Raw genomic sequence first — 21,508 nt, forward strand, 5'->3', positions numbered from 1 at the left:
CACACCTTTTATATTTCTTAATTTCCTTTTCTTTAAAGAGGGGATCATGAGCCTTACCTACCTCTCATCATTTGTCAAGTGGAAGATTACCTTGATGCAATGGAAGCCTCCAAGGTCAAGCTGGTACTTCCTATCAAGGGTCACAGAACAGAAAGGCTCAGTAACCAAATTAAAATGCTCAAATCATACAAGTTATAACATCAATTTGAAACACACAGTGACAAGCAAAAGGAAAGATATGGGGCATGTTAGCACTCTGATATAGGGTGTGATCACCACAGAAGGACCATACTACCCAAGTCCTGGGGTAAGCAGTTCATAAGTCCTCTCTCCCCATCTGCCACATCAGCCTTCCCCACTGATGGTTTGGTTACAGTACAAAAGTTGACGTTTGAACAAAGGGGCCCACAGACAGAAACTGCCCTGGCCAAGGACCCATGCTTGCACTATTGGAGAGACACAGGGATAGGTACATCTGAGTAACAGCTGTAGCTTGCTTAGCCTCCTGAGCAGCCATGAGTTTCGTTTGTGTTTCTTGGGCAAAGAACATGGAGCGAGAAAGGATGCCCTTAATTTATGGCTGAATTAAGGCCTCGTGAACATTGATTGCTCATGTATATTTACTGCATCCAGAATATTTAGTGCCTCATATATCTCATATATACTTATATATCATTTATATATAATATACAAATTTATTACATATAATAAATATATATATATTTGTGTTTAGTGCACTGTGCATTTATATGCACATTTATATTTAGTGCACAGTGAATATTCAGTGTCTTATGAATATTAGGTGTCTTTTGGTCCCTCTATCACTTTCTATGTTAAATACACCCATGCCATTGTTTCTAACATATTTTATGAATTCCATGGATCTAATTTGTTTTCTCCTCTTCTACAGCATAACTGCATATTCTCAAACAATACAACAAATACATATTACATCATTCTATTGGAAGGCAGGAGTGAAAAAGCACTTTGTAAATTGTAAAGCTCTATATAATTTTAAGAGATTATTATTTTTGTTAATATAATGAACAAAAACAACTATGGCCATTTACAGAAAATAAAATTTATTTTCAAAGGATAAAGAGGAGGCAGTTTAGCCTAATAACTAAGAGCCATGAACTGTGCCCATAAGTGGCTTTGCTAACTTTGGGAAGTTACATAACTTCCTTGAAACTCCGTTTCCTCATCTGTAAAATGGGGATAATAACAATAGCTACTTTGTGAGCTTATTTTGAAGACTGAATAAGATGATATGTGTAAAACACTTAGGGAATTGTTTGGCCCATCATAATGTTGATACCTAGACTTCATTGAGTGCTGACTCTTTCATAGGCACTTTACGACCTAGGTCCTATTATCATGCTCACTTTACAGATGAGGGGTTTCAGATAGAATCTGAATTCAACCCAGGTAATATGACTATAATCCTATGCTCATAACCATTTTGCAATATTGACACCTACACAGTAAGTTTTCAATGCATGTTACATCATCATTTTAACAAGATTGGCCGCTAGAGCAGATATTCAATATCATTATTCATAAATGACATTGGTGTTGATATTTTGAATTAATTCCCTCAACATTGATTCTACCTTCCCCATGATTCTCATCTTCCCTGCAGTATGGGCAGGACTTTGACTTGCTTCTAACCAATAGAATACAGAAAGGTGATGGAATTGTGTGTATAAGATTATGTGGTATAAGATTATAACATCCATCTTGCTAGGAGATGCTGTTTTCCTTGCTGGCTTCGAGGTACCAGGTAACTATGTGGCAAGAAGTTGAGGGTGACCTCTGGCTAATAACCAGCAAGAAACTGATACCCCTACTCTGACATCTTGCAAGGAACTGAATGCACCAGCAGCAGCCATATGAGCTTGGAGGCAGATCCTGCTCCAATTGAGACTCAGCTGAGACTGCAGCCCCAGTTGACACCTTGATTGCAGCTTCATAAGATCCTGAATCAGGGAATCCATCTCAGCTGTGCCTAGACTCCTAACCCATAGAAATAGCGAGATAATAAATATGTATTGTTTTCAGCTGCTAAGCTTGTGGTGAAATTGTCATGCAGCAATAGAACATGAACACACAAGGTTACAGAGACTGAAGATTACCAGGCAGTTGTGGCGACATGTGTGATGGCAGCAGCAGCAGCAGCCTCCTGACGTGGGCTGCAGCCATGGTGGACTGAATGTCCTTGAACTCAAAAGTCCAGTGGTGGCCCTCGACATTCACTGTTCCATACCTTTCAACAATTTTGTATTTATCAATTCTCTGCATCAAATCCCTTTCTTCTTGAATTACCCAAAGTGATTGATATTTCCTGTACTGAATCTTAGTTTATATCCTCAACCTGCTTCAAAGCCATAGTTCATCTATCCCAATATTTAATCCTGCTGATAACCCAAAACATTTTAAGGAAAAAGAGTAGTTTCTTTTCAAAATATCAGGTAGAAAGGAAATGATAGTCATTAAGCAATGCTATTTCTTTGAATAGCTACAACAACCCTTTAAGGAAGGTAATACAAATCCCATTTTACAGAGGAGAAAACTGAAGCTCAGACCTCATTTGCTGTCAAGCTCCAGCAGGCCATAGGCTTGTTTTATTTAGTGTTGGCTGTTTGCAATTAATGTGCTTCTCAATAATTATGTTTTTCAAAAATGAAATCGAAAACCTTTGATTTACTTTAAAGACAGATCTGGCTAACCCATTAAAGCTTACTCAGCTCTGCTATTAGGAAAGAGAAAGAGGTTTGAGAATTCAAATCTCTGGCAGAGCTTAAATTAGGTAGAATGCCAAAATAGCTCAGCTTTAAGAATCTATTTTTTTAAGTATACTCAAATTTTTAATAATACTCAATTTTCTCATCAGAAAAATGGGATAACAATAATTCCTACCTGACAATATGATTGTGTGTGGACTAAATAAGGTAATATGAATGTTCCTGTCCATGGTGTGCCTCCCTTGGAAATATTCCATGCCTTTCTCCTTCACTCTATCATGGGCTGCAGGCTGCATCTCTCAGTTCCTGTTTCAGCTCTTCCACCTGCGTATGGTCAACAGGAGGCACTGGTGGGCAATTGTAGGGTGGAGGATTGTAGAGTGGGAGGCAGGGAGCAGCAGAGTATTACTCCTCCTCCCTTCTGATGAAATCTCTAGCAGCCACTGCCTCTCCTTCATGGGGCCATCTTCTTGGAGGGATGTCCTCCATGGTCTGGTTTGGCAAGTAAACCCAGCACCTTCGCCCGAAGAACACCACGCTACCACTTCCCTTTCTTCTGCTGCCTGGGGTGCCAGCGGCTTCTGGGCACCTCATCACTGCTTCTTTGGCTTCTCCCATCTTCCATCTCTCCTTTAGCCATTTTCTGGGTTTTGTTTGTTTGTTTGTTTTGAGACAGAGTCTCACTTTGTCACCCAGGCTGGAGTGCAGTGGCGCCATCTCGGCTCACTGCAACCTCTGCCTCCAGGGTTGAAGTGATTCCCCTGCCTCAACTCCTGAGTAGCTGGGATTACAGGTGCCTGCCACCATGCCTGGCTAATTTTTGTATTTTCAATAGAGAGGATTTCACCATGTTGGCCAGGCTGGTCTCGAACTCCTGACCTCAAGCAATCCACCCACCTCGGCCTCCCAAAGTGCTGGGATTGTAAGCATGAGCCACCATGCCCAGCCCATTTTCTGGTATTAAAATCTCTGTTTTAAGTACTGAAAGACAGTTCTGTTTTCCTTGCTGGACCCTGTCTGCTGCATTGAGTGAAATGCATTTGCCTGGTGGGATTTATTTTCTCAGTGAATGATTAGGCAAGATAGCAGGCAAAAGAACAGGGGTAAAGATTAGAATATGAAGATTGCTTAGAGACGGTGTGGCTTCATAGCCTGGTGCTTGGTGAATGGGTGTTCAATAAAGGAAAGCTATGACAAAGACGATTGGTCCCCTTCTGCTTATGAAGAATAGAATGAGAAAAATGCTTTTGAGTAGGATAGAAGGCTAGAGAGACCTCATGTCTCTGTTGGCTATTAGCAGCCCTGTCCAATGCCTGGAGCCTGGTTCTGGGTGCTGGGAAGAGCTGACCTCAACCAGTGAGCACCCAGGCTATGATCGCTGAGCTGTCTGGAAGGGCAGGTCCCTCCACACACAGTGTACCCCTAATGAAAAGCAGATTTTTCCACCCTCACAATTGGGGTGAGATCTCCTCCTCCTCACCCTAAGAACAGAGGAAGAATGTTCCAAGAATATTTGCCATAGCTATTCAACCAAGATCTTGTTTTCACATTCCTGTTGACAGCTTTCCAGCCCTAGGCTAGTCTGTTGTTTTCGTCCTGTGGCCACCCGACTTCCATTCCCAGCACAACCCAAGTCGGAGGCATCCAGAATGACCCCCATCTCCACAGCAGTAAGCGCTGGGAAGGAAACAGGACTGTTCCCGGCCTGAGCTTGTGCTGTGAAAGGGGAAGGGGAGGTGAGTTAGCGCATCTTTATAACCAAGTGCCCAGGATGGTGTTTGGCACACTGGGAAGGAAAAAGTATAAACAGTCCCATGATGTAGTCTCTGAAATAAGCTTCCCTCTCTGGTATCTGAATACCACTAAACTGCCTGAGCAATGACTGTGCCAGTCACCTTACATACACTAATGCTTAACCCCATAACCACCCTATAAGGTGGGGTTTTCGAGTCCATTTTACAGACAATGGAACAGAGGCTCAGAGAGGTCACATCTTTCAGGTTCCAAAACCTGCTTTATTTTAACAATTCCATACCATCTCCCTGACATTTTGTGGCCGAATACTCTGGGTCGGGCCTGGTGTCTCACACCTGTAATCCCAGCACTTTGGGTGACTGAAACAAGTGGATTGCTTTGAGCCCGGGAGTTTGAGACCAGCCTGGCCAACATGATGAAACCCAGTCTCTACAGAAAATACAAAAATCAGCTGGGCATGGTGGTAGGCATCTGTAATCTCAGCTACTCAGGAGGTTGAGGCAGGAGAATTGCTTGAACCTGGGAGGGGGAGGTTTCAGTGAGCTGAAATTGCACCACTGCACTCCAGCCTGGGTGACAGAGTGAGACTCTGTCTCAAAAAAAAGAAAAAAAAAAAAAAAGGAATACTTTGTGCAGACACATCACATACTCTGAAGCTGCCCTCATCAAAAGCTTGGGTGGACCCCAGTTGACAGAGCAAAAGAAAGAATGTCTCTGGGCCCAATGGAATCCACTGCAGTCACTCCCCAGGGTCTCTCCTACAACTGTAAATCTAAATGCCAGCCATTCCCTGAGAAACCAGAAGCCATCTGCAGAGAGCATGAGTTCGATGGAGAAAAGGTTCACATGGATATGCTCCCCACCACCCTGAGATTGCAGTTGTGGGTGCCTTAATGGCTGGGTGAGAACCAGGCTATTGTTTTTGAGACCAGTTACCATTATACTGAAAAACCATTACAGTAAAAGAAACCTAAAGAACTAAGCAACAGCCAATAAATATCTATTTGATGAACATTGTCTCCAACTTTCCATTTCTATAGTCTGAACATTCAGTCATTGCAAAGGCAATCACATTTAAGCGTAGTACTCGAATCTTTAGGGCACTGAGCCTCCACCTATGTCAATGTAGGTGACTGGTCTTTGACAGAAACTCATCCCAAACATTTCTGAGAAGCCCCAGGGATGCTTTCAGGTGTCCAAGAAGCAGTGCTGGTGGTTTCTTGCCAACTGTAGCAGCTGCTGCCTGAGGCTGCATGCTGCTACCACTCTAATGAAGAGAGTGAGTTTCTTACATGTCGTGCTCAGTGAGGGGTTCATAGCTTCAGCCACAGAGTTAATATGTTTTCTGAAAGACCTATTTAAGTTCATACATATATTCCTTTTACAGCTGTGCATCGTGACTGGGACAGGCATGGTCTAATATCAGCTAACAGAGTGGATCTGGAAACACTCCAGATCCCCTCCAGGCCTGTACTGGGTCTGGCTGCCTGCTGGACCCTGTTTCTCTGATGGATGATTCAATTACAAGAGAATTCATAGCCCCTTTTGGCAAAACTGGCTCTTAAGTGACAGTTCGTATGCATTGTATTTAAGCCCCCTGGTAAAAAGATGTAAGTCCTTTTCCTGTCCTAGTGGATTCCTCAGCCCTCTTGCAAATCAGGGGATAACAATGAATCTATGGGGAAAGGAGCAGTGGCACTTCTTTTTTTTTTTTTTTATAAAAGAATATTTAAGGTGGAGTAATTTATAAAGAAAAGAGGTTTATTTAGCTTATGGTTCTGCTGGTTGGAAGGTTCTAAATTAAGCACCTGGTGAGCGCCTTACATGGTAATAAAGGAAGAAAAAGAGGTGGGGGGAATGCCAGGCCCCTTTTTTTTATTATTATTTTTTTATTATTATACTTTAGGGTTTTAGGGTACATGTGCACAATGTGCAGGTTTGTTACATATGTATCCATGTGGCAGTGGCACTTTTTTTGGGAGGTGAGGCAATATTACCTGAAGCAGCAGTTCTTGCTCAGCCAGGATTTTTTTTTTAATTAGATTTCAAACACAGGCAAAAGAACCAGTGCTTAGCCAACTAGTCATAGGCCTCTAATTAAAATCAAAGGTTAGTTTTGAGGTGGAAACTAACAGTTAATTTAGGTCAGTGGTTTCCAAATTGTGAGCTACATACCCAGAATCTGTGGATTACAATACTCCAATGCAGAGGATGCCAAACATCACCTAGACTATGAAGAAATAGCACATCCTGCCCACTCCACATGCATAGAATACTATTTTTCAAACATATGTGCCCCTGCTGAGATTAATAAACTATAAGCGCATCAAAAAGTGTTATCGCATTCATGATAGTTTTAAACTGTTATGTGTTTTCTCTCTCTTTTTTTCTTTGGTTATATGTTTTCTCAAACAACCAATATAAGAATTAATCTACATTTACATAGAGGTGGTTTTGGAAATTTTTTGACATAAAAAATTGATCCTCATATTGGAAAAGTTTGTGAAACTTTGTGCTAGAATTCTACCCCCTAGAATTACCTGTTGGGGTGGCTGGGGGCATTGTAAAATGCAACCCAAGTCTAGGAATCTGTATCTAGCAGTCAAGCCCAGGGATCTGTTTTAGTTCACTTGCCCAGTGATTCATCTGCATACTGAAGTGTAGAACCTCAGATCAGGTCAACCCACTTATCCCATGGCTGAGGGAATTCAAGCTCCAGAGAGGGGAAGTGACTGGGCCAACGTCATAAAACATGTGGTCAACAGAGCCTCCTTTATCCTATGTCTCGACCCCACAGCAAAAGGAAGAGCAAGCTACTCCCACCTGGGAGGTTCAGATGGTGAAGACCACAAGAGACTGTCTCCAGTGGGTGAGGTGTTCTCCCTCCAACGCTTTTACTATTCACCCTCATCTCTCACAAATGCCCCAGTTCAGGCTGGCCAGGCCACTGCCTCACTGATCTCTATATGTTCAGCGTTTTCTGTCTCTCCCAGCCCTTGCCAGAGCTTCTCCTGCTTCCTGATGTCCCACCTCATCCTGCCTATTCTCTCCATTCCCAGTTCTGAATTGCTGTTTTCTGAATGCTGTGTCCTCCTCAAATCTATAGGTTGAAACCTATTCACCAAGTGATGGTGCCAGGTGGTGGAGCCTTTGGGAAGTGACTAGGTTACAGGGCAGAGCCCTCATGAATGAGACTCATACCCTTAGGAAAGACCCTTGAGGGAGCTCATTTACTGCTTCCACATGTGCAGTCACAGAAAGAGTCATCATCCATGAACAAGAATACAGGCCCTCACCAGACACCAAATCTGCTGGTTCCTTGATCTTGGACTTTCCAACCTCTGGAGCTGTGAGGAATAAATTTCTGTTGTTCATAAGCCATCCAGTTTCTGATGTTTTTGTTATAGCAGCCCAAACAGACTCAAATACCAATTCTGTCTCAAAAATGTTTTTCAGGACCATCCTAAGCCTAAGTGGCCTTGAAACCCCTCCACACCCTGGAGTGTGCTTGTGTTTATACTGTTTTGTGTGTGGAGGATGGCTAGGTTGTGTTTCACATAATGTCTAATGCAGAGATGTGCTGAAGTTTCTTACTTGATGAATGAATGTGCTCAGATATGGATGACACAAACTCCAAAACTGTTTAGTGTGGAAATACTCACCATTTAGCCTTTTATTTATTTATAACCACTTTTTGAGCACTTTGTGTCATGCCCAAAGATGCAAAATGGACCAGCTGTGGTCCTTCTCTCTCTCTCTTTTTTTTTTTTTTTTTTTGAGACGGAGTCTCGCTCTGTCACCCAGGCTGGAGTGCAGTGGCATGGTCTCGGCTCACTGAAAGCTCTGCCTCCTGGGTTCACACCATCCTCCTACCTCAGCCTCCCGAGTAGCTGGGACTACAGGCACCCGCCACCACGCCCGGCTAAATTTTTGTATTTTTAGTAGAGACGGGGTTTCACCATGTTAGCCAGGATGGTCTCAATCTCCTGACCTCGTGATCCGCCCGCCTCAGCCTCCCAAAGTGCTGGGATTACAGGCATGAGCCACCGCACCCGGCCAGTCCTTCTCTTAAGGGCTATGTGTGCTGATGGTGGTTTAGATCTCTGCTGCTGCTTGATTTTTTTGTATATTGGCATAAACTTAATTTTTTTGTACCCCAATAAATGATTATTTAACATTGTAAACAATTAGCAAAATTGTGAGGAAGAGCAGTCATTAATGGAAATAAATCCTTAATGAATAATATAATATTTAATCAATTATAAAGCATATCCTATATTCCAGGCTATTTATGAACAGGATTTCATGTATTCCTCCACGCAACTCTTCAAGTGCACTGTTATTTCTGTTTTAATAATGGAAAAAATGAAGCAAGTGAGTTGCCTAAGATCCTATCAAATGTGACACCGCAATTTAAATCCAGGTTTGTGTAATAACCAAGCCTGTGACCTTAACCACTGCTCTATGTCACCTCCCCTGTCCCCAGACAGCCTTTCTGCCTCAGGGTTTCATAAACACTGAAGCATAAGCAGTTGCTAGGGGATAATGAATGACACTGAGTCACTAAGGGCAGCCAGCAGATCTGAAGTGATTGATGAATTTGTTAACAGTAAGTGGGGTTAGGAATTACAAAACAACATTAGAATCTATTGCACACAATCGCAAGCTCTCAGTGAGGTGAGACGTGCAACAAGCCAAGGTATATCTTTACTCTCTGATGCGCGGTTTGGTGTCTCAACAAGTCTTCCCAGCCATTTACCCCAGAGCCTGCTGTTTTTCAAGGGTGGTTCTCTAGAGGCAGTCTGGAGAAATTAGATTATAAAAGTTTGTCCCCAGCCTTTTTTGCCTGACTCATTGTGTGGTCTCAAGCCAGTGAGTCACCAACCTGTGACTCAGTTTTCACAGCCTACGCAGGGCTCAGAGTTTGACTGTTGGGCTCCCAGGGATGGCTTTATGTGGAGGTGACATAAGGCTAGGAATATGTGGAGAAGCTGGGAATCCTGGGCTATACTTCTCTCCTTTGGCTTGTAAGTGTATCTTTTAAACTGTCAGAGGTGCTCATGGGTGGCCCAAGAACAAGGAAACTGAAGTGGCCTCACCAAGGGGGTCAGCCTCTGTTTCTGCTGATGCTGTGTAATACTGAGTATGGATCCTCTGCTCTGTGGGTGGTGCTCTGTGGCAATGGGCCGTCAGAGTGGACCAGTACTCTGAAGAGGAAAAAATTATCTGTGTGAAGAAACACGATTCACTTCAAACCTGTCCTTTCCGAGCTACACTGAGTAAACTGGGACAGCTTCTGGTCCTCCATCCAGGTCACAACCCCACCCCCACAGTCCTCTGGGTAAACTCTGGTATGAAAAATTCATTTGGGATTTGACCAAGGAGCTCAGAAGTTTATGTGACGGGGAGCATAGATTATATCTTGGGAACAATTAGGTCTTCAAGAGGTCCCCATCCTCTGCCTACTTACACAGAACACAGCTCAGGTGAGCATCATGAGAGACACCATTCCCAGTATGGGTTGTTTCAACGATGGGACACAAGATGTTTGGAATGGGTTACTTCTTGCCATTAGTTCACCTGACATACCAAATATGATCAATATCAAGATTAAAAAAATGAGCATGACAACATATCCCCAAGATGTGGATTTTCAAGAAAAGGGCTCATGTACCTTCAGTCTTGGCCCTCAGCCAGGTCAAGAGTAGAGGAAAGGGTCAGAGGGACCAGCTTGGAGAGACTATTAAAGAAGAGATTCCTTTGGAGAGAGCTGTTACAGCCCTCTCCCTTAGAGGGAGGCATGGAGGTGCTGCAGGAGAACGTGAAAAGATATTCCTTGCAGGAGGGACCATAGAGAGCTAGTGCCTGAGTAATGTCTGGGAGAGCAGACCATGACTGAGTCCTGGCTCCTGCCCGCTGTGGGCAGAGGATGAGAGAGGAGTGACTTGCTGTCTAGGTTCAGGAACCAGGAGGTGTGCTGGGTGGGTTTGGAATGCATTCCCAGAGTTGTTCAGGGTCATTTCCTGTGCACTAGATGTGGGACACACCAGAAAGAGAACCGTTCTGTGGGCCATCTTAGATCTTGTCTGAAAGTGCCTGCGAGAGAAGTGAAGGGATTTTGGCAGGAAGATTGGAAATGTGCTGCTCCTCAATGCCTCAAGTGGCTCCAGGAATGGCAACACATCTGTCAGGGTCAAGGTGACTGCAGGACAGACGTCCCACAAAGGGACCTGGGAGCAACCCATGGCATGGCCCCTATGAGAAGAGTCCTGCTCTGGCTCACCCAGGGGATGCTTTCTTTGGCCAAAGACCAAACTCAAGTCAAATCTGTACTATCGCTTTACCTCTTCTCCTGCCCATGGCTTTAACTGTGTTGGATCTGAAATAGCAGAGAGAGAGAGTGGGGCAGGAGAGCTCCAGGACAGGAGAAGTCAACAGTGTATTATTATGCCATAAGTCATGCTTGTTCAACATACTGGTTATACAAACCAGAAAAGATTTTGTCTGTTTTTCTTGGTTTGTTGACCTAATTACTATACACATCTTTACTTTTCTCTTAGAGCCTGATCACATCCCTACCTTTCCATTCCTTCTTTCTGCATGTTATATTTTGTATACACTTCTATGATAGCACTGCATCTTGCATTATAACTGATTGCTTACCAGTATTTCCATACTAAAAGATGTGTTCTTTGTGGCAGCAGCTGTATTTTATTTATGTTAATATTCTCTATATCCAACTCAGTGATGCCATATGGTTGGTATGCAATCAATTCTTGTTAAATGAAAGACTAAATGAATATATGCATATTGATAGGAAGAACTTGGCAAAAGGGAGATATATTTAGGCCTTCTGAAGCTTCTTGAATCTCACCAGCTGGGCTGGGCTCATAGTTCCTACTTGTAGTTCCAATCACATTCCCTGAAGACCTGGATAGCTCTTTGAATATTTGGATTTGTTGAGGGGAATCCCAATTATACTCATTAGACAGCACATCCCTGAGGAGGGATGGAAACATTGAGAACACGCTCTCCATCAGGGTAAATAAAAGAAGGGAACCGAGCCACGCCTGTCCAATCTCAACAGAATCCTCTCTTGTACAGGAAACAGTGGAGAAATTGTTCATTTACATCTCATTCCTGATGGAAATATTCCAACTGCAAAGCCAGTGTCAGCTTTGATTTCCTGCCCTGAGAGGAGGCACGGTCAAAAGGCACAAAGTGGGCTTGTGCAGTCAGAGGAATTAGGTTGTGTAAGAAGAGACCCTCACACTCCATCTTTGTTCAATGGTGGAACTTCTAGCTGGGGTGGTCAACCCAGCCGAGCCCAACCTTAGCCTTGGGCGCCTGTGAGGACTCCTTTCTCTTAGAACCACAAGATATCAGGCGGAAGAGCGAAGGGCAGACCAGGCCTGAGGGTCAGTGCCCCAGTCCTTGGCTTGCTTCCTTGAAAAGAGCAAGCACTGAGAGGCCCTGGAGTTTTGGGAATCTGAGGGCCCAAGGGCAGGCAAACGAGAGGCCTATTCCAGGGCCTCCATTCCTAACCATTCCAGTTCCCTTGAAAAAGGAGGAATTCAAATAACCTGGAAAAGGCACTTACAGAGCAAACGCACAGCCAGTTGCTGTCTTACAGCTAATTTTAAGAATGTCCTTTTCTCTTGAAATTTCATCACCATGACTCATCGCACTGCAGGCCAAAATTCTGAAGCTCTGAGTCAGACTGGGTACTGGGAGCTGAAGCTCAATGGGAGTTTTACCTAAATAAAGCCTGCAAGCCCAGCCTGCTGTGATACATGCTTAGAAATCTGCTGTTTCAGCAATGCACATGCCCTTGCACCTCTGCTGTTCATACAGTTGCCCACACCTTCCTTCTTCTCTTAGACATGAAGCCCCCCTCCCTCTTTTTCTGAACCTTCAGTTAGTATGCTATATCTTCTATGATAATTTAGTTCCTTTTCCACATCCAGTCTGCACTGCTGCTATAGGTGCTTTGGTGATACTTGCTGCCTGAACAGGTGTGATGATAAAGCACACGTTTCAGAAAGAATCCAGGGTCCCCTTCCCTAAATGCCGATCAAACTGATTGGTATTTAAATTTGGATCTTAGAATGTCAGAGTGGGAAGGAGCCTCATTCTCATGTCATCCACCCTCCCTGTCACTGTAGGTAAGAAATCCAAGACTCAGAGATATCGGCCAACTTGCCTGAGATAACACAGCCAGTTAGGAAGAGAATCTAGACAAGAAGCCAGGGTCTGCTCATGTCTACATCTCTTTATTAGACTGCCTCTGTTTTTCTTTATTATATGTCCAGATTAATTCCTAAAAACCCACATCTGGGTATTGGAGGAGGGGGTTCATTATTTGGGGACCTCTAGGAATAAGAGTGGAAGGCAATGTTCAGGGCTGAACACCTGCTCCTTGGTAACCCTTGAGCTCCAGTCCGGTGACCTGAGAAGGTGGCTGTTGCACCCATGAAGGCAAGAGACCTGGAGATAGGCCATAAGAGGAAAGGTGGGACTGGTAGGGAGTGGCCTGGAGGCTGAAGATATATCCTCTATTCAGGGATGGTGGCAGTGGCAGGTTAATCAAAGCAACAGAGATGAGGAACTAGACCTGTGGAAACTCTGGCTTGTCAACTGTCCTGGTGGACATGGTGGGTGTGGCTGTTATTGTAAATGAAGAGGGGGGCCTGCTGTCAGATGGTAAGGTGGCTCTTGCATCAGGCTGTTGAAATCAGAATTTTGGGGGTTGCAACAGAGGCCCATTCACATGAGCTTAGGTGGAAATAATCATTGTAAGAATACGGAGACCTCACAGGAAGCCAAGGATAGGCACCATAGTGCAGCCAGGACTCCTTGGGCCTAAAATCAAGACTCTGTCAGGAGCCAAAGTGGCTAGCTCTAGGCTCTGTTCTCTTTGGCTGTGTGTCTCTGTGTCTGATCTCTCTCACCCTCTGTCTCTTGGTGCCTTATCTTCCCCTTTCTCCTGCCTGCAGTGCTCCTCACTGTAGTTTGCCTATGGCTCAGAATGGCTGCCCCTGTATTGAGTCTATCTCATTAACCTTTGGCTCCATAGCTAACTGGCTATGATTTTTCCAGACTCTAAAATCATAAGAGAGGAACAAAATTGGCCCAGATCTCATATTTGGTTCTGGTCACAGACATCCCAGTTCTCCCCATGGATTAGCTGCTTTATGTCAGATGTCCAATCAGCTGTGGCTGTAGGGTTAGGGTCTCCAGGCCACAGCCTGTCAGTAGGGAATGGAAGAAGTTTAGACCATGGAGATACAGATTCCAGCTCTGCTATTTACAGGATCTGTGACTTCGATCAACACTCCTTACTTCTCTGAGCCTTATGTTCCTCCTCATCTGTAAAATAATACCAACTTCACAAGGTTGTAATTGCCTGTTGGGTTCTTCCTGCCCTCTGCACAGTCAAAATCAGTTCACTGAGGTTGGGGCATTGCAGTAGAGAAAGAGTTTAATCGACACAAAGCCAGCCCATACAGGACAACTGGAGTTCTCACTCAATTCAGTCTCCTTGAAGGCTCAGAGCTTAGGGGTTTTATGCACAAGTTGGTGGGTAGGGAGCTGGGAAATGGGTGCTGCTTATTGGTTGGGGTTGAAAGAACGGAGGTGTGGAAAATGGTCCTCATGCACTGAGTTTGCCTCTGGGTAGAGCCACAGGATTAGTTGAGTCACGAGTCAGAGTCCAGGAGGGGTCAGTCTGAAAGATATCTCAAAAAATCAATTTTAGGTTCTACAATAGTGACGCTATCTATAGAAGCAATTAGGGAAGCCACAAATCTTATAACCTCTGGCCACACGACTCCTGAGCAGTAAGGGATTATAGAAACTATGCCTACATTTTAGCAGAGTTCGGGCCCTTCCCAGAATCCTACTCTAGTTTACAAAGATTATTTTCCGGAAAAAAAAAAAATAAAACAAAACACGAAGGGAGTTTTCAGTCCCCAAGCAAGGAGGGAGTTCATTTTAGGGAGGGACTATTATCATCCTTGCTTTCAAGTTAACTATAAACTAAATTCCACCCAAGGTTATCTTGGCCTATGCCCAGGAATGACCAAGGACAGGTTGGAGGTCAGAAGCAAGATGGAGACAACTATTTTAGATTTCTCTTACTGCTATAAGTTTACAAAGGTGGTTTCAAGGTTATTGAGAAGACAAAATAAATATGTATAGAATCAACCCATGCCTTGTATATGGCAAATACTCAATAAAGGTTTGCTGTCATGGACTAGTATTGATTTAAGAGAACCAGAGTCTTGGGCATTCACAGCATATCTTAGCCTACTGCTTTTTGAACCTCTCTCTCTTTTGTCTTATTCCATTTGGAATCTTTTTTCTTCTCCCTCTTTATGTTTCTTAATTTTTCCTTTGTTGTCAGTGCTGCAACACAATGCATGAGGATTTCACAATAGGATGCATTGGAGCCAATGTTTTCCACTTGGATATGACTTACACACTCTGCCCTGCTGTTGTCAATAACAATAAAGGGGTGGAGGGTGTGGTTTACTGTACTGAATAATGCTGTGATCTGTGTTTTTGAAAATTGCTCCAACAAAGGAAGTTGTCTATGGTGACACTGCTGGCTTTTATAACATAAATATGAAGCTCTCTGTTATTGTTTGGCAAAAATCCAAAATTTCCCTCAAGAATCTCAGGCCAAGTTGAGAGCCATCTACAAAATGCAGCGCTATATTTAATAAAAAGCAAAAATTACTCCAGATGCCAAAAATCCTTATAAACAAATACTTTGCCAAACGTACACAGTCTTTTCTCTCTTGTGATCAGTCTCCTATCTGTATACAGTGCAAGGTCACTGGTTGGAAAGCTCAGTGTGTGAGATGTCCATGAGAATGTCAGGGAGTTAGGACTGGTCTTGGGGGAGACAGACTACTGGGAACTTAGGAAATTAGAGAATTAGGTTACAATGGGTAAAAGGGCCAAGAGATGGAGAACAAGTGCTAACAGGGCCATGGTGAAAGTTGGCCTGTTCCAGGTTACAGCAGGGAGATGTGATGCAAAAACAGAAAGAGAATCTATGGTAAAAATCTGGGCCATTCCAAAAATTTCATTAAAAACTGTGCCAGGGCCTGGGCTGGCTTCATGTGCATGTAACTTCTTTAAACACACAGGGTTTCACACTCAGAAGAGCCTCATGCTTGACTCAATGTCCTGTTGCTGCTATCTCCAAATTTGTAATAATTTTTGAACAAGAAACTCTACATTTTAATTTTGCACTGGGCCCTAAAAATGATGTTACCAATCCTGACCAGGGAGAATTGAACCAAAGACTCATTTCCAGAAATTAAAGCTGGAAGAAAGAACAAGGGAAGGATGAATGAGTGACCACTCTTGGTTATCAGAGCAGGGAGCAAGTATGGCCATCAAGTCACTTTGGAACCTAACCAAATGAGGCAGAGGTCAGTGACCCATCTTGAATGGGCAAGGATTGCGGCAACAGCTGACACCCCCAGTATGGGCTGTGCCCTGAAGTGTACCTGGCTCAGGGTGCTACAGAGCACTGGCCTTAGGAAAGCTGCCCTGTGGCAGGTGTCAATCCCTATTCAATCAGCTGTGGCCACATGGACAGGGTCTCATGGGCACAGCCAATCAACAGGGAGGGAGAGAAGAAGAGGCAAAGTACAGGCAAAAGAGGGTTCCAGACAGACAGAGCTAGATAGAGATTTCAGCCCCGCCACTTACACATGTTGTGACTTTGGGCAAGGCTCCGGATTTCTCTAAACCTTGGTTTCTTCATATGTAAAATGAGGGAAACAATGCCTATTCACAAGGTTGATGAGAAGATCAGATGAGATATAGTATATAAAGTTCTTACCACTTTGCCTGGCACATGTAAATAATCAAGTTACTATAACAACCTAGGGTTGGTTTAACAGAACCAGGTTTAAGAAAAGTATGTTCTAATTCCACTGACTGTGATCATGGGCACGCTACTTTACATCTCTGAGCCTCAGTTTTCTCCTAAGTAACAGGGAGATAGAAATCTAATACCTAAGACAGTGCCTTGTATATAGCAGGTACTCACTAACTATACATTAAATGAGTGAGTGAAGCTATGCATCCTGCTCCACTGCAATAGGGAATCTGAAAGCTATTCGCAAAGCTGCAAAGAGCTTTACAACCATAATAATTACCTTTTTGTTGAATCCAGAGAGTCAGATTTATAACTTCTTAAAGGGTAGAAATCAAATATGTTTGTGGTCACCTCACCCTGAAAATAAAATAACTTTCTGAGCACTTGCCTGCTTGGGGATTTGGGTCACTCTTTTGTTACTGGCATCATTGCATAGCTAACTAATCCCAATGAAACTAAATTGGGCTGGGAGTTTTTGCATTGCTCCCCTGCCCTCCCCCAAGTGTTTCTTTCTAGCGTAAAAAGGAAATAATGTGATCATAAGGATACCACACATCAAAAAGTATACTTAATGGCAAGACATTCAATATGCGTGTGCCTAATTCTGATGAATTCAGAGCATGTCATTTCTTTTCATTATAGCTCATGAAGCATGAAGAGTATTTAGGGAGAAAAAAAACTCATTCATCAGCCTCAGAGATGCCAAGAAAGGAAATGCCTTATGTATGAATGATAAAAAGCACATATTTTTCTTGCTCTGAGTTTACATATCCCATATGGGATAAAAGGGAATCCAAGTGTCACCACCGTACCAAGTGCCTCAGATGAGAAGAGTTTCTCAGTCTTCAAGGATAAAATAACAGTGTGGACACCAAAGGGCCAAAGGTGAGCTTGACCAAACTGGAGGGACCTTGAGACTCAGTAGATTCTTAAGGCGTTCCACATGTTCTGCTTTGGATGATGGCAGTGTGACATGGTTAACAATTGCTACTGAGGTACATCTGGCTAAATCTCCATGAAAAATCTGTGCTCTTTCTTCCATTGTATAGAGTTGTGGTTTCTCAGGCAAGGGCTATGTCTCCTAGGCCTCTAGCATTAGGTGTGGTTGTACAGATAAGTTCTCACAATGGAATGTGAGTGGAAATGATGTGTGTATATCTTTGCAGAAATGTCAGTACAAATTTTTTGCCCATTTTTATTTGGGTTACTTGTCTTTTTATTGTTGAACTGCAATAGTTCTTTATTAGTCCCTTATCAGATATATGATTTGCAAATTTTTTTCCCATTTTGAAAGTTACTTCTTGCTTTCTTGATAGCATTCTATGAAACACAGTTTTATTTATTTATTTATTTATTTATTTATTTATTTATTTTTTGAAACTTATATAAAGCATATTTTAATATTCGTGGGCTTAGGACTCCATTTTCTAATGTATATTTTCTTTTTTTAAATTTTATTATTATTATACTTTAAGTTTTAGGGTACATGTGCACAATGTGCGGGTTTGTGACATATGTACACATGTGCCATGTTGGTGTGCTGCACCCATTAACTCGTCATTTAGCATTAGGTATATCTCCTAATGCTGTCCCTCCCCGCTCCCCCCACCCCACAACAGTCCCCGGAGTGTGATGTTCCCCTTCCTGTGTCCATGTGTTCTCATTGTTCGATTCCCACCTATGAGTGAGAACATGGAAACACACAGTTTCAAACTGCGAAAATCCAACTTATCTTTTTGTTGCTGTTGCTTGTGCTTTTGGTGTTACATTTAAGAAATCATTGCCTAATTCAAGTTCACAAAGATTTGCACCTATGTTTTATTCTAAGAATTTCATATATTTAGCACTTACATTTTGGTCTTTGAGCCATTTTGAGTTAATTTTTGTATATGGTATAAAGTAGGAGTCCAAGTTTATTTTGCATGTGGATATCCAGTTGCCCCAGCACCATTTGTCAAAATAACCTTTCACCATTTGTCGAAATAAACTTTTTCTTTCTTTTTTTTTTTTTTTTGAGACGGAGTCTCGCTCTGTCGCCCAGGCTGGAGTGCAGTGGCGCAATCTCGGCTCACTGCAAGCTCCGCCTCCCGGGTTCACGCCATTCTCCTGCCTCAGCCTCTCCGAGTAGCTGGGACTACAGGCGCCCGCCACCACGCCCGGCTAATTTTTTGTATTTTTAGTAGAGACGGGGTTTCACCGTGGTCTCGATCTCCTGACCTCGTGATCCACCCGCCTCGGCCTCCCAAAGTGCTGGGATTACAAGTGTCAGCCACCGCGCCTGGCCAAAATAAACTTTTTCTATTGAACATGTTGGCACCCTTTTTGAAAATCAATGGACTAGGCTTTATTCCTTGGTCTGAATTCTATTTTATACGTATATATATATGCAATATATATATAATATATGTTATATATACACTATATATATTATATATACACTATATATAATATATGTTATATATAGTGTATATGTAAAATATATATTATATATATTGAGAGAGAGTCTTATGCTAGTATCACGCTGTCTTGATTGCTGTAGGTTTGTAGTAAGTTTTGAAATCAGAAACTGAATGAGTCTATTTTGTTCTTTTTCAAGATTGTTTTGCCTTTTCTGAATCTTTGCATTTCCATTTGAACTTAGGATAAGTTTGTTTGTTGAATTCTGTAAAAAAAAAAAAAAAAAAAAAGCAGCTAGGATTTTGTTAGGATTGTGTTGACTCTGTAAATCAATTTGGGAAGTATTGCCATCTTAATAACATTGTCTTCCAGTCCATGAACATAGGATGTCTTTCCATTTATTTAGATCTTTAAATTCTCTCCATAATGTTTTATAATTTTTAATATGTATTTCTTGTGGCTGGGTGCAGTGGCTCATGCCTGTAATCCCAGCACTTTGGGAGGCCGAGGCAGGTGGATCACCCGAGGTCAGGAGTTCAAGACCAGCCTGGCCAACATGGTGAAACCCTGTCTCTACTAAAAATATAAAAATTAGCTGGGTGTGGCGATGGGCCCCTATAGTCCTAGCTACTTGTGAGGCTGAGGCAAGAGAATCGCTTGAACCCCAGAGGTGGAGCTTGCAGTGGGCTGAGATCACACCACTGCACTCCAGCCTGGGTGACAGAGCAAGACTCTGTCTCAAAAATATCTATATATATCTATATAGATATGTATTTTGGTTACATTTATTCCTAGGCATTTCATTCTTTTTGATGCTGTTATAAATGGAATTGTTTTCTTAATTTTAAGATTATTCATTGCTAGTATATAAAAATACAACTGATTTTTTTTTAATCCTGAAACCTTGCTATACTTATTTACTGGCTCTTATAGTTTTATTTTGGTTTTGGTTTTTAGCTCTTTGTTTCTTTGCTTGTTTATATTCCTTAGGATTTTTATATACAAGTTCATTTCGTTTGATAGTGGAGAAAGTTTTACTTCTTCCTTTCCACTATGGATGCCTTTTATTTTTTTTCTTGCCTAATTCAATACAATGTTGAATTGAAGTGGCAAGACTATACATTCTTGTCTTGTTTTTGATTTTAGAGGGAAAGTCTCAAGTCTTTCACCATTAATCATGATGATAGCTGTGGGTTTTTCATAGGTGCCCTTCATCAGGTTGAGGAACTTGCCTTCTATTCCCAGTTGAATTTTTTTTTATAAAAGGTAGTTAGATTTTGTTGAATATATTTTCTGCATCTACTGAAATGATTATGTGATTTTGATCTCTATTGATATAATGTATTACATTGTTTAATGTTTGTATATTAAACCAAACTTGCATTCCTGGGAAAAATTCAGGTCATGGAATATAATCATCTTTTTATGTTGTTAAATTTGGTTTGCTAATATTTTGTTGAAGATTCTTGCATCTATATTCATAAAAGATATTTGTCTATAATTTTCTTTTCTTGTGATATCTCTGGTTCTGCTATCAGGTAATACTGCCTTAAAAATGAGTTGGGAAATGTTTCCTATTTTTTTGGAGGAGTTTGTGAAGGATTAGTGTTAATTCTTCTTAAAGGAAGTTTTTGTACCAATAAATCTATCTAGTTTTGGGCTTTTCTTTGAGTAAAGTGTTTGATTACTAATTCATTCTCTTTATTTGTTATAGGACTATTCAAATATTTATTCCTTCTTGAATTAGTTTCAGTAGTTTGCGGCTTTCTAAGAATTTGTCCATTTCATTTAGGTTATCTAATTTGTTTACTTACAATAGTTCATAGTATTCCTTTACAATTTTATTTCTGTAAGGTTGATAACAATATCTCCTCTATCACTGCTGATTGTAGTAATTTAGGTCTTCTCTCTCTCTCTTTTCCTGGTCAATCTAGTTAAATAAGGTTTGTGGATTTATTCATTTAAAGTTTCATTCTTAATAACTAATTTTTGGTTTTGTTATTTTTTTTCTATTAGTTTTCTATTCTCTATTTAGTTTATTTGCATTCTGGTCTTTATTATTTCCTTTTTTCTACCTGCTTGGGTTTAGTTTGTTCTTGACTTGAAGCTTTGAGGTCTTTCTTCTTTTTTTTTTTTAATATAGGAATTTATAGCCCTTGTGAATTCTTGCAGCAACCTTATAGAGAGGTAGAATTATCCCTATTTTCAGTGTGGAAACTGAGATAATCTAAATGACTTATTTAAGGTCATATAGCCAGTCAGTGGCAGAACTGAAATTATAATATCAGTTTTCTAAATGGGAAACAAGGGATTAAAATTTAAACTCTTATATTTTCTCTTTGCTACCTTGCTTCTAGAAACATTAACATATCCCCCTAAAGAAATGATTCCCTATTTAATAAGTGGTGTTGGGAAAACTGGCTAGCCATATGCAGAAAACTAAATATGACCCCTTCCTTATACAAAATTTATACCTTACACCTTATACAAAAATTAACTCAAGATGGATTAAAGACTTAAGCATAAGACCTAAAATCATAAAAATCCTAGAAGAAAACCTAGGCAGTACCATTCAGGACATAGGCATGGGCAAAAACTTCATGTCTAAAACACCAAAAGCAATGGCAACAAAAGCCAAAATTGACAAATGGGATCTAATTAAACTAAAGAACATCTGCACAGAAAAAGAAACTAGCATCAGAGTGAACAGGCA

Source organism: Nomascus leucogenys, chromosome 15 (genome assembly GCF_006542625.1).
Source record: "Nomascus leucogenys isolate Asia chromosome 15, Asia_NLE_v1, whole genome shotgun sequence".
Classification (NCBI taxonomy): Eukaryota; Metazoa; Chordata; class Mammalia; order Primates; family Hylobatidae; genus Nomascus; species Nomascus leucogenys.